General features: G+C 39.3%; 1 protein-coding gene across 1 annotated transcript in view; it reads right to left on the bottom strand.

Annotated features, from left to right (window-relative positions):
- Nucleotides 1-94, bottom strand: part of Baz1a (bromodomain adjacent to zinc finger domain, 1A) — a gene marked incomplete in the record, with an annotated part of 95,000 nt that extends 94,906 nt beyond the window's left edge. Inside the window, 1 exon segment of the mRNA XM_013510376.1 lies at nucleotides 1-94.
- Nucleotides 95-12,289: the final 12,195 nt, after the last annotated feature.

The following is a 12,289-nucleotide window of genomic DNA, read 5'->3' as shown; positions in this document are numbered from 1 at the left end:
GCCGCGCCGCCCGCTGCCGCAGCCGGGCTCCCCGCGGGGGTTCGCGTCCCACAGCCGCTTCCCCGCCTCTCGGAGCTCCTGGGAAGTTTCTGATCTACTTTCGGCTCCGAAGGAGGAAGAGCTGTAGGGAGGAGCTTTTCACTTCTCGCTTCTACCTTTTTATTGGCTACTCGATGACTTTTACAGCCTGTCACTGATACAGGAAGAGACGGCGGAGAGCCTGGGAGAGCTACATTATTAATTAATGGAGCAACCCCTCGTGAAGAATCAGAAGCATCCTCCATGTTTGAGGTTATCAGCCAGAAGATCTGGGGAAAGCGCCGGGGTTTCATAAACACATGGCTGACACAGCGCAGCCTGCGTCCTCGAGCCGGGCACCAGCGCTTGGCTACGCGATGGGAGAGGGACTCCAGTTACGATTTAAATTGTATTTTAAAGATAGGAAGAGGGAAGAGCGAGAAATAAGAATGTTTTGATATTTTCCTCCAAAATTGGAATTCATATCTCTAAACATGTTTTGCTTGCGTAAACACGGCTCTTGAACAGAAAATACCTTCCTCGATACCAGTTCTATACTACTTGGGGCAATTTAGTCAAAGATTTAGATGGCCCAGGGGAAAAAAAAGTACGTTAGAAAATGTCATCATTCCTGTACGATTTCGACATATTTACAATTAAGTAACACGCCCTTTTTTTTTTTTTTTTTTTGGTTTTTCTCCGGTACCGGGAACCGAACTCACGACCTTGCATTTGCCAGGCAGGCGCTTTTGCCGCTGAGCTAAATCCCCAGCCCCACACGCCCTTTAAAAAGGAATATTTACACCCCTGTAAATAGTTTGCAAAAGATGAATGTTTAATTCAATTAGAATTTTATAGATTTTGAATTTACTGCTAAAACTTCCCCTAGAGCGACTTTTTCATATCAGTAATTTTCATTTTTGAAACCAACTTTAAAGTACATGCTGTATGTGACTTAAATGAGAAAAAAAATTTCGAAACTAGCAGTGACTCAGAATTGTTACTAAAATTTTCACACAAATGTTCGTACAAATTTTAAACAGTTGAATTCTTACATAAACAAAATTGAAATTATATTCTATTTCATCAAATAATGTCATATGCAGTTCTCTCACGACCATTCTAAAATGTCCATACAGTTACAACTGAGTTCTGGGAGTTGCATACATGGGGTTTCTTTCAATGACTTGTAGTATTTAATAAATGTTTTATATATTTTCATTACTTCAGAATAAGTTTAGAAAATTATAATTAACATATCCAAGTTTAGCTTCAGTGTGTTTATAACAATCAAACTTGTAGCTTACCTAAATCGCCTCACATGTACTACCAAAATCTTACCTAAGGTGTTATTTCTGTATTTTGCTATCATGATTACTTCCTTGCTTTATAAATTACCACTTCTTGGCTCTTGAGAGTGAAAAGTTCATTGGTGTATCCAGAATGTAATTAAAAGATACTGCCATGAAATGAGACTTGGTGTAAAAACAATTGGAAATAAAAGAAACTGTTAAAGTGGCACAGAAAAAAAGAAAACAAAGACATTAAAATCATTTAATTTTTAAAAATTATTTCAATTAAACATTTATCAAACTTAGGACCCGCAGCTGCGGGTATAGCTCAGCAGCACAAGAGCCTGCCTGGCAAGCCTAAGGTCCTGAGTTTGATTCCCTGTACCAAAAAACCAAAACCAAAACAAACAAACAAACTTAGGAACCAAGGCAATGTACTGTCTCATGCAAGAGACACAACAGAAATGTGTCCTTGCCTCAAGAAAAGTACAGGCCTATAGGTAAGAGATGATGAAAACAGCACAGGAATTGTGGGTCGTAATAATCCTGAGTAAGGTAGAATGCAAAACAAGAACTAGAAAGATGTGAAGAAAATGTAGAAGGCTCTTCCTACATGGAGTTATCCATGGGGCATGATTTATCCACAGAAAGCTGTGCTCTAAAATATCCTCATCAATCACAAGATGCTGGGTAAAGATAACACAATTGCAAATATGCCAGCCTCACAGTGTATACACTAACCTAATATCAAGGTGTAGTTTTGATAACTATCAATTTTAAGTTACATTGCTTTGGGTAGATTCAAAAGTATGAGCTAGAATACTATTCTTGTCTTCTGTTATCTAACTAACATAAGAAAGGGGTGGTCTGATGAGACAGTAATCAGAGCTGAAACAGACCCTTTGGGAACTGTTAATTTTTTAACTTTGCACCTGAGGAAATTGAAGCTCAGAAGCTGGAATCTAGGCCTCCAGACTCGTCCTTTTAGACTACACCATTTTTTCCTTAGATTCAATTATATCAAATTTTCTTGTATACCCTACTCACACTCTATAAATGAGTTAAAATACCATTACAAATCCTTCCTGAACTGCTAAAGTACGTGTAAGTATGTTTTGTTGATTATCAGAGACTAATTTATTTTTGAGAATTATCCGGTAAAGAAATGTGGTATTAAAAATCTTAAATGTGTCTAATCAAACAGCTGGCTTAAGTCCTACCTCTGTTCCATTAATACATCTAACAGATGTAGTTCATGTTCTTCTTAGCAGTCTTATAAAAGTATTTGAAGTATAGCTGCCCTGAACTTTGATACCTTATCAATATACACAAGAAACACCTATAACTTTGTAAATCTTCCTGATATATCTCTATCTGACACCTGTCTCAACTCATCTGTGTTCTCCTTTTAATGTCTTCCTAACAAATTCATGGCAGTTTACCTATAAAAATAATTTCCATACTGCATATTGTTCTTTAGAAGCAATGGATTTTTCCTTTGTATCTGAAACCAACTTTGATGTACACTGGCATAGTGTTAGAACGGTGGTTCTAGACTTCCACTGCCCATTAGAAACACCTGAGGGGTTTTTGAGACCTGTTGATGCCTAAGCCATCCCCAGGCTTCAGGCCTCTAGGGTAGGGACCCAAGCACTGGGAATTTAAAAACCTACTCAAGTGATTCTAATGTACAGCAGAGGTTGAGAACTAAGGTGCTTAGAGGAGATTGAATTGTTGATGCTCAAATGGTAATGTTGCCACGTTTTTAATTCAACCTCTTCTGATTAGAACCATGACTTATGAAGTGGTAGATGAAAATGGAAGAATTCTCACAGTGGCCATTGTCATTATCACAGTAGTAGTTTACATTTAATGAATGCTTCCAATTTGTCAAAGGCTTGTGGTAAGAGCTTTAAATCATCTCATACATATTTCAAACTAAGTAGCCCTGATCATTTCCATTTTACAGATGAACCCACTAAGAGTCAGAGAGGTTACTTCAGTAGAATGCCCCAAATCATACAATCTGGAGGCAGAAAAGCCCGCAGTCTAGTCTTTATACGCTCCCAGAATGTACGCTCCCTAATACTATTCTGCATTTCCCTGGGACTGGTTTGCTGTTCTAGCTCAGATAGAAATTGAAACAGGGAGCTTGATCCTCTGCACAAAACAGTTTAGAATGTGTGTTGGTTAAGAACATTTGCTAATCATGAAAAGTACTAGAGGAAACCATGGAAGAATTTCTTTAAAAAACAACAACAACTAACTAAAAAAACAAAAAAATAACTATCAGAATGGGGAAAGCCGACTGGAACATAAAACACAGATTTCACAAACATGATTCCAGAAGATAAAAATTAAAAAGCTCTGATACAAAATCTACCACAAACAAAACTGAAACAGAATTATCAAGTTGGAGAAAAACATTTGCAATTTCCCTAACATACAAAGCATTCTTATAATAACCCAAGAAAACAGAAACAAAAACATATCAGCCTTTAGAGCACATAAAAAGATTCTCAACTTCACTTATAATTAGAGAAATGCAGATTAAAAGTACACCAAGATGACATTCTCCGTCCTGGAGATTAGCAAAGATCACTGTCATCTATTGATAAGTCGAGGGAAACAGAAACAACCTCTATAGAGGGTAACTTGACAATATCCACCCCAAATTACAAGTGCACTAGAATTCCATGTGTAGGAAGATAGGCCACAAATGTATTTCAATAGGAGTCTTTATGTTGGCTTCATTAGCAATAGCGTAATATTAAAACCAATGAAAATACCCATTATTACATATTCCATGCAGTGAAATAGTATGCAGACATAATAAGTAAAAAACAATGACAGTTACAGAAAATGTTCTCAGGGGAGGCTTACTATATATACATATTTGCTTGATACATAAAATATATCTGGAAAGATAAATAATAACACACTGGTTGCCTCTGGGAAAAGGGTGTCTGGGGACAGGGATGAAAAGGAGACTTTTCACTGTAGACCAAAGAAGAATACAAATTTTATTTCTTTTTTTGAGACAGGATCTCACTATGTAGTGCCGGCTGGCCTTGAACTCATGGTGGTCCTCCTACCTCAGCCTCCCAAGTGCTGGGATTACAGGCACGCACCACTACGCCTACCTGAATACAAATTTTAAATAGAAGGAAAAGAGGCCAAAGAGGACAGGCAACTGATGTACCAGCCGTTCACAAGTGCTAATAAAAAGAATGACAATTAAAATTCAAACTGCTGGGCTGGGGATTTAGCTCAGCGGCAAAAGCGCCTGCCTGGCAAGCGCAAGGTCTTGAGTTCGGTTCCCGGTACTGGAGAAAAACCAAAAAAAAAAAAAAAAAAATTCAAACTGCAAATAAAAAGTAAAAATGGCGTGGTGGCACACATCTGTAATCCCAGCACTAGGGAGGCTGAGGCAGGAGAATCGTTGCAAGTTTGAGGTCAGCCTGGGCTACAAAGTGAGCTCAAGGCCAGCCTGAACTGCATAGCTAGACCTTGTCTCAAGAAGACCAAAAAAATAAATAAATAAAAATTTCTTTGTTAAATATTTACAGAGCCTAACATACTACCTTTCCCATAATAGGAATTCAGTACATGTTTTTTGGATGGTTGAATGGTTAGATGGATGTATAAAATACATAGTTTGATGATAGTGAGACAAGTAGAGTCAGATGGATAGTTTCTTCCATTTTCACTTGGAAATAGGATTTAGATTACACATTTCTAAAAACTATTTAGATTACCCACACTAATAGTTATGTACACCAGGTGTGGTAGCACATCCCTGTAATCCCAGCACTCAGAAGGCTGAGGCAGGAAGATCATTGAGAGTTCGAGACCAGCCTGGGCTACAAAGTGAGCTGAAGGCCAGTCTGAACCTATAGCGAGACCCTGCCTCAAAAAAGAAAAATAAATAAATAAATAAAATAATGGTTACAAGCCAGGCGTGGTGGCACACGCCTGTAATCCCAGCACTCGGGAGGCTGAGGTAAGAGGATCGCTGCAAGTTCGAGACCAGCGTGGGCTAGAAAGTGAGCTCAAGGCCAGTCTGAGCTCCATAGTGAGACCTTGCCTCAAAAAAGACCAAAAAAATTAATAAATAAATAATGGTTACATATTAATTTATAGAATAAACCATTACTATGTTCAGACAAATAGATTTACTACTTTTTTTAAAATAAGACATATAAAGAAAAAGCAGATGATTTTAAAATGTGAATTATAGGCTGGGTGTGGGGGCACACACTTGTAATCCCAGCACTCTGGAGGCTGAGTTCAAGGCCAGCCTGGACTACAAAGCAAGACCTTGTCTCAAAAAACAAGTGAATTACAAGATTCTCAAGTGTGAAGGTAATGTTTTAAGTTTCATCTGTAGCAAAACAGCAATCAGATAAAGCTGCACTAATGTTTGACATCTCATTTCTTTATTAAAGGAGTAGAAAATACTAGAGTATATTTTATTACTCTTTTATTTTCCCTATAGTATTCAGGCTACAGCCTACTATCATGTATCATTTAAAATATTACTGTAAGCAAGGTGCAGTGGTGCACATATGTAATCTCAGCTACACAGAAGGCTGAAGCAGGAGGATCACATGTTCAAGGCCAGCCGAAGCAATTTAGCAAGACCCTGTCTCAAAAAATAAAAAGGGCTGGTATATAGGTCAGCACTAGAGCACTTGCCTAGCATGTGCTAAGCTCTGTGGTCAATCACCTGTACTGAAAAAAAAAATTACTATAAAATTAAAAAATATTTACAACAACACCTAGAACATAGCAGACACTCAAAACCTGTAATAGTTCTATGTTCTATCATTGTCTTAGGTTATTTATAATTAGGACCTTATTTCTTTGTACCAATTAGCTCATGTGGTTGAAGAATAATATTACCAATAAATACTGTTTTGACACTAACAACTTGCCATACTGTGCTCCAGAAAGGCAAATCGCCATACTGCAGTGCATATATCCTTGATTACTTGGCACTTGTGGAGGAGAAACAGAAATAAGACAGTTAAAATTCAGAACCCAGTTCTAAATATATTGTGCTAAATTCTAACCTAGTGCTCCTGGTAAAATGTGCTAATTCTGTAGGCTCCTAGCAAATAAAAACATTGAGGGTTTTTTCTTTCCTGTTGCCATCTTCATCCATAGAACTTGCAATCTACCATTATATTTTCTCTAACTCAGATGTTTATGTCAAAATATCCATCTCTTATTTCCTTAGCAAAACCGAAATCTTTCTTTTTGAGCCAAATTTCTCTTTAGGGGATGAAAAAGACAAACTTCCCTCCAAGTTACCAGTAAACTGTTTCTCAGTAACTTCTTACATCTCTGTACCACGTGCTTGGTCTCTAGGGCCTAGTTTACCTACCAGATCAAGTATCTTCCCTGGTTCAAGTACAAACCACCAAACTGAGTGTGGTGAAGCATATCTGTAATTCCAGTACCCTGGGAGGCTGAGGCAGAAAGATGGCAAGTTTTAACTCAGCTTGGGCAATTTAGAGAGATTGTCTCAAAAAAATTCCAGGACTAGGGATGTAGTTCAGTGTGAAGGCCCTGGATTTAAGGCCCAGTACTGCAGGGGGAAAAAAGTACAAAACATCAAATTGCCCTACATTAAACACCTTTCTTTTTCCCCCTTCAAACTTTCATAAAATAAGAACCACACATTCTAACGTGGTAGGCAGAATAACAGCCCCCAGGTATGTCCACATCTGTATGTTATTTTACATGGCAAAAGAAACTTGGAGACATGATTAAAATTAAGGACCTTCGATGGGGAGATTATCCTGCATTAGCCAGGTGGGCCCAGCCTAATTCCTTTAAAGTGCAGAACATTTCCCTACTATGGTTACAAAGAGGAGAGGATAATAGAAGACAAGTCAGGGAGATGTGACATCACTGTTCAAAAGCCAAGAAATGTGGAGATTTCTAGAAGCTGGAAAGGTAAGAACAGATTCTCCCCAGAGGGCTGACAAGAGGAACACAACCCTGTTTTTTTTTTTAATTTCAGCTGTAAGACCAGTGTTGGACTTCTGAGCTACCACAAAGTCTATGGCAACTTGTGACAGCAGCAATAGAAAACCAGTAATTCAGTTTCCAGCCTGAATGTATTCATACTCCCCAGCTGATTTTCATTGCAATGGTGAGTAATACCTTTGCAACTTAAAGGAATGAGTTAGTTCTCTCAAGTTAAGCTTATAGGAAACTTCTAGAGTTTTAAAAAATGATTTATGCAGCTGTTTCTCCTTGAAGTTGCAAAAATTCATCTAGCCATTTCATAATACAACAACCCTGATCTTATACAGGTTGTATATCCCTTATCCAAAATTCTTGAGACCAGAAGTGTTTTGGATTTCTGAATTGTTTGCATATACATAATGAGAAGGAATGTTTGCATGTAATGAGATATCTTAGGGATAGGACCCAAATCTAAACACAAAATCCCTAGAGAGGAAAAGCTATAAAGAATGGCTTTTGCCCCAGATGGCTCACTTAAGATGTTAGTAAGAATTGCCTCCTCACTGGAGCTAGGGATTTAGCTCAGCGGCACAGTGCCTGCCTGGCAAGTGCAAAGTCATGAGTTTGATTCCTGGTACCAGAAAAAAAAAAAAAGAATTGCCTCCTTAGTATTCTATAGCCATGACAAGGAAGAGGCCAAGGAGAGAAAACAAAGAGACTGAGAAAAAGCAGCTGCTTTTGCTGCAGCACTAAGAGAAACAGACCCCAAGTTTGATTCCCAGGGCCCCAAGAAGAACTAGATGACCGCATTCATCTGCTACCACTGTTAAAAGTCAGGCCATCTCAAGAGGAACTGCCCTAAGAGGGCCCTGGGCCATGCCCTGAATGCAAAGGTGACCATTGGAGATTGGTCTGCCCTCTGAAGCGGAGGCCCCAGAGCTCAGACCCATCCTACCAGTTAGTCCAACAGGAATGAGGGGGCCCGGGGCATACTCTGCCTCTCCCTCTGGCCAGACCATCATCTCCATGGAGGAGCCCTGGGTAATCATGACTATGAAGGAACAAGAAAACAGCCTGTTGCTAGACACAGGTGCAAGTCTCTCTGTCCTTCTTTCAATCCTGGCCTTCCTTCCAGCCGTCACACCTCAGTGACAGGAGTCACTGGTGAGGAGTAATATGTTATTTTTGACAACCCTTAGGCTGTAACTACCTGTTAGATCCTTTTTGCATATCTCTGTCTTCCTGAGAAACCACTCTGAAGATACCACCACGTATTACAGCAGCCATTGATATTTTCCTACTAATATATCCATAACTCTGTAATGTTTGTATTGTTCCTATCCTATTTTGTAAATGGATGTATGTTTATTATTATGTGTTTCCTACAACAACCATTGAGAATAGTTAATGATTATTCAAGAGGTCACTCATATAGAGCTCTATTTATTTTCTTTAGAAGCCACTTTGAAGATACCAAAGTATAGTACAACCACTATTGATAATCTCCTACTTCGTCTGTAACTCACTGTTGTCTGTTTTCCTGAGAAACTACCTTGTAGATAACAACATGTAAAACAGTAACCATTGATAATTTCCTACCACTTTGTCTGTAATTTGGTAAGCCCCCGCTATTATTATGTTATCCTTCTTTTACTCTTTAAAATAAAGAAAAAAAATTAAAAAAAAAAAAACCACAAAATCCATTTGTGTTTCATGTATACCCCATACACACAGCCCAAAGGTAATGTTACTCAGTATTTTTGTTTTGACTGTGACTTGTCACAAAGGGTCAGGTGTGAAATTTTCCACTTGCGCATGCCTGTTAACGCTCAAAAAGTTTCAGGGTTTGGAACTTTCTGGGTTAAAAATGCTCAACCCACACAACCATAACATACACTGAGTTAGCATATATAGTATGAGGATGGTTATAAAGACTTGTTTCCTGATTAGATTCTATCTCCTCAAGTCTCCTTAGGGATCTTGCTCCAATTCCCTCTTATCTAACAGCAAGCCCTCCTCACCACTAGGATGGCTGCCCTTAGGTTGTAAGGCCCTTAGGCATGATGTGTATGTTCCGAACACCATTTCTCTTCCCTTTTCAACCAATGGTTTAAGAAAAACTATTTTTCTTGTTTTTACTCTATTTTATTTATTTTGGAATATTGGAGATTGAACCCAGGACCCTGTGTACACTAAACTGCTACTATATCTCTGAGCTACACCCCAGCGCTCTACTCTATTTCAAGTCCTTAAGCCTCTCTACTCTATACTTACTTGACACTGCCCTTAATTCTGATCCCCTAATTGACAAGTCCAGTGGACTCTTTCCAAGGAAGGATCCACCATACCCACTGTGCTCCTTGGCCTCCTCGCCCCCTTGACTTCTGTGAAATCCTCTCTTCCCTGGTTCTCCTCCTACCTTCTGCATGGGCTGAGTTAGGGTCCTTGGCAACGCCTCTCCTTCCTTACCCTGTCCCTACACCCTGCGTTCCCCAGCTTCCTGTCCCGCCTCCTGCTCTCCTGTCACTCCTCAGGGAAGCCTCGTCAAATCCTCTCCTTTGACACCTGAACTGCCCCATGTCATTGGGAGACGAGCTCCTGCAGGGCCTTCTTGTTTTCCTGGGGACTCTACCACAGACAGTTCCTTGAACACTTGTGACATGACCAGTGACTCAGCAAACTGACATTTCATGCCCACGAATCTGGGAGCGGTGTGGAGGACTGACTGGACTGTGCAGAGCTCGGAGGTACAAACACAGAACGACAGTACAATAGTCTCCACTTACCTGAGGTTTTGCTGTCTGAGATTCCAGTTACCTGCTGTCAGCTGTGGTCTGGAAATATTAATATTTGTCTTGACTCTTTCTAGAGAGAGATGCATTTGTATAACTTTTATTGTGGTATATTGTTAAAATTGTTTATTGTTAATCTCTCACTGTACCCAATTTATAAGTGAAACATTACTAATAGGCATATATGTATAGAAAAAAACAGTATATACGGAGTTTGGTACTACGTGTGGTCTCAGATATCCAGTGGGGGTCTTGGGATCACCACTCACAGATAAGGGGGTGCTACTGTAGCCTGGATTATGACCTCTGCAATGGAAAGGAACAGAAGTGAGGAGAAATATTTCAGAGGCCCTATTTAGTGACAGAATTTGACAACATGCTAAGGAAGGGAGAGGAAAAGGCAAAGATGAGTCAAAGGTTTCAAGCCCCAGAGTCTAGAAAAGTCATAACATAATGAACAGAAATGGGGAGATCAGGTAAAGAAATAGGGTATGAGGGATATGAAGCACCCGGCTTTAGATATGGAGCGTCAAAGCAGAGGTGGCCTACAGGCTCTGAAATCAAAAGAAATATCAAGATGGAGACTACAGATACATACTTTCCTGGTTCTACTTCCAGATTGCTTCTAGATACTACCAAAAATGTGACCTCTAATCTGTGAGGCCTCTGCTGACACTCTAAACTTCTTGGAAGGCATCTCATGTTGACCTACTGTTGAATACTCCAGAACAGGTTTTCTTTGTTGTTGTCATTGTGGTTCCTCAGACAGGATCTCACTTTGTAGCCCAGATTGACCTCAAACTCACAATCCTCCTGCCTCAGCCTCCCTGAGTGCTGGGATTAAAGGCATGTGTGTCACCTCATCCAGTTCTCCAGAACAGGTTTTCTAAACAAAATACTTGCTACTTTTCTGGAGCTTCAGACCTGACCTCCTTTTCTTAACCTTAACATGTGCTCTCAGCAATCACCTTGCTTTCTGATTTACTTACAAAATCTGGGCCATTCAATATGTCTTCTGTTTTCAACACAAATTTTATATTATTTCCACTACACCCCTTTCCCTATTTTTTCCCAAGGCTCTTTTTTTTTTTTTTTTTTTTTTTTTTTTTTTTTGAGATAGGTTCTCACTATGCAGTTCAGGCTGGTGTTGAGCTCACTGGGTAGCCCAGGCTGGTCTCGAACTTGCAACAATCCTCCTGCCTCAGCCTCCTGAGTGAGTGCTGGGATTACAGGCATGCACCACCATGCCTGGCTCCAAAGATTTATCTACTGTGCCTTTGGCATATTTTTCTCCCTCTAGGACCTTATTCCTTGACTTTCTTCTAATACCTCTCCTCTGGGCACTTTCTTCCTTTGGCCTACAGACATATCCTACCCTCCCTTATCTTTAAAAAAATGTTTACTTTGATTCCCTTGCAGATATCCTTTTATCATTTTCTTTGTTGTTATTAATACCATGCTATTTTTTTTTTTTTTTTTGGGTACAAGGAATCAAACTCAGGACCTCGCTCTTGCTAGGCAGGTGCTTATGCTGCTGAGCTATATCCCCAGCAACCCTGTTGTTATTAATAAGTAATGTAAACTTTACAACTAGCTATAGTCTTCATAGTGATTTGAATTATTTTATTTTATTTATATTAGTATATATTTGTGTCAAAGTCTCCATAATGTCAGTTTCTCTAGGGCATGCTTTTGTGTTTTGGTTTGGTTTTGGTTTTGGATTTCTGAGACAGGATCTCTCTCTAAGTTAGCAAGCTGCCCAGGCTGGGCTCAAACTTGCCACCTTCCTGTCTCAGCCTCTCAGAGCGCTGAGATTACAAATGTGCACCATCACATCCAGTAGTAAACCAGAAATCATTTGATAAATTAATCATAACTCATTTTTAGCTAGGACCATTCAAAAAATAGTTATTTGGAATACTTTTGAAAAACAACAGATAACATAATATCACTTTGCCATTATCTGTCCACAAGGAGTTAAAATTATTAATGCACTTAGAGTTGTCACGTGATTGTTATCTCTTAGTCATAAGGCGGGATTTTCTGATGTCTACCACAGTAGCAATTATACTCATTTAAAGCTGTAACCAAGAGTCTTGGGCAATCCTTAGGACAATAAATGTAGATGTTGGTCTGAGAAGGAGACGGTCAAGTTTGAAACTTAGAATGTGCCATGAAAACACTACTCTTTTCTGTTATTAATTTAAA

The sequence above is a fragment of the Chinchilla lanigera genome, unplaced genomic scaffold, assembly GCF_000276665.1.
Source record: "Chinchilla lanigera isolate Chin_1 unplaced genomic scaffold, ChiLan1.0 scaffold00008, whole genome shotgun sequence".
NCBI lineage: Eukaryota > Metazoa > Chordata > Mammalia > Rodentia > Chinchillidae > Chinchilla > Chinchilla lanigera.
This window is presented reverse-complemented; position numbering and strand designations above follow the sequence as displayed.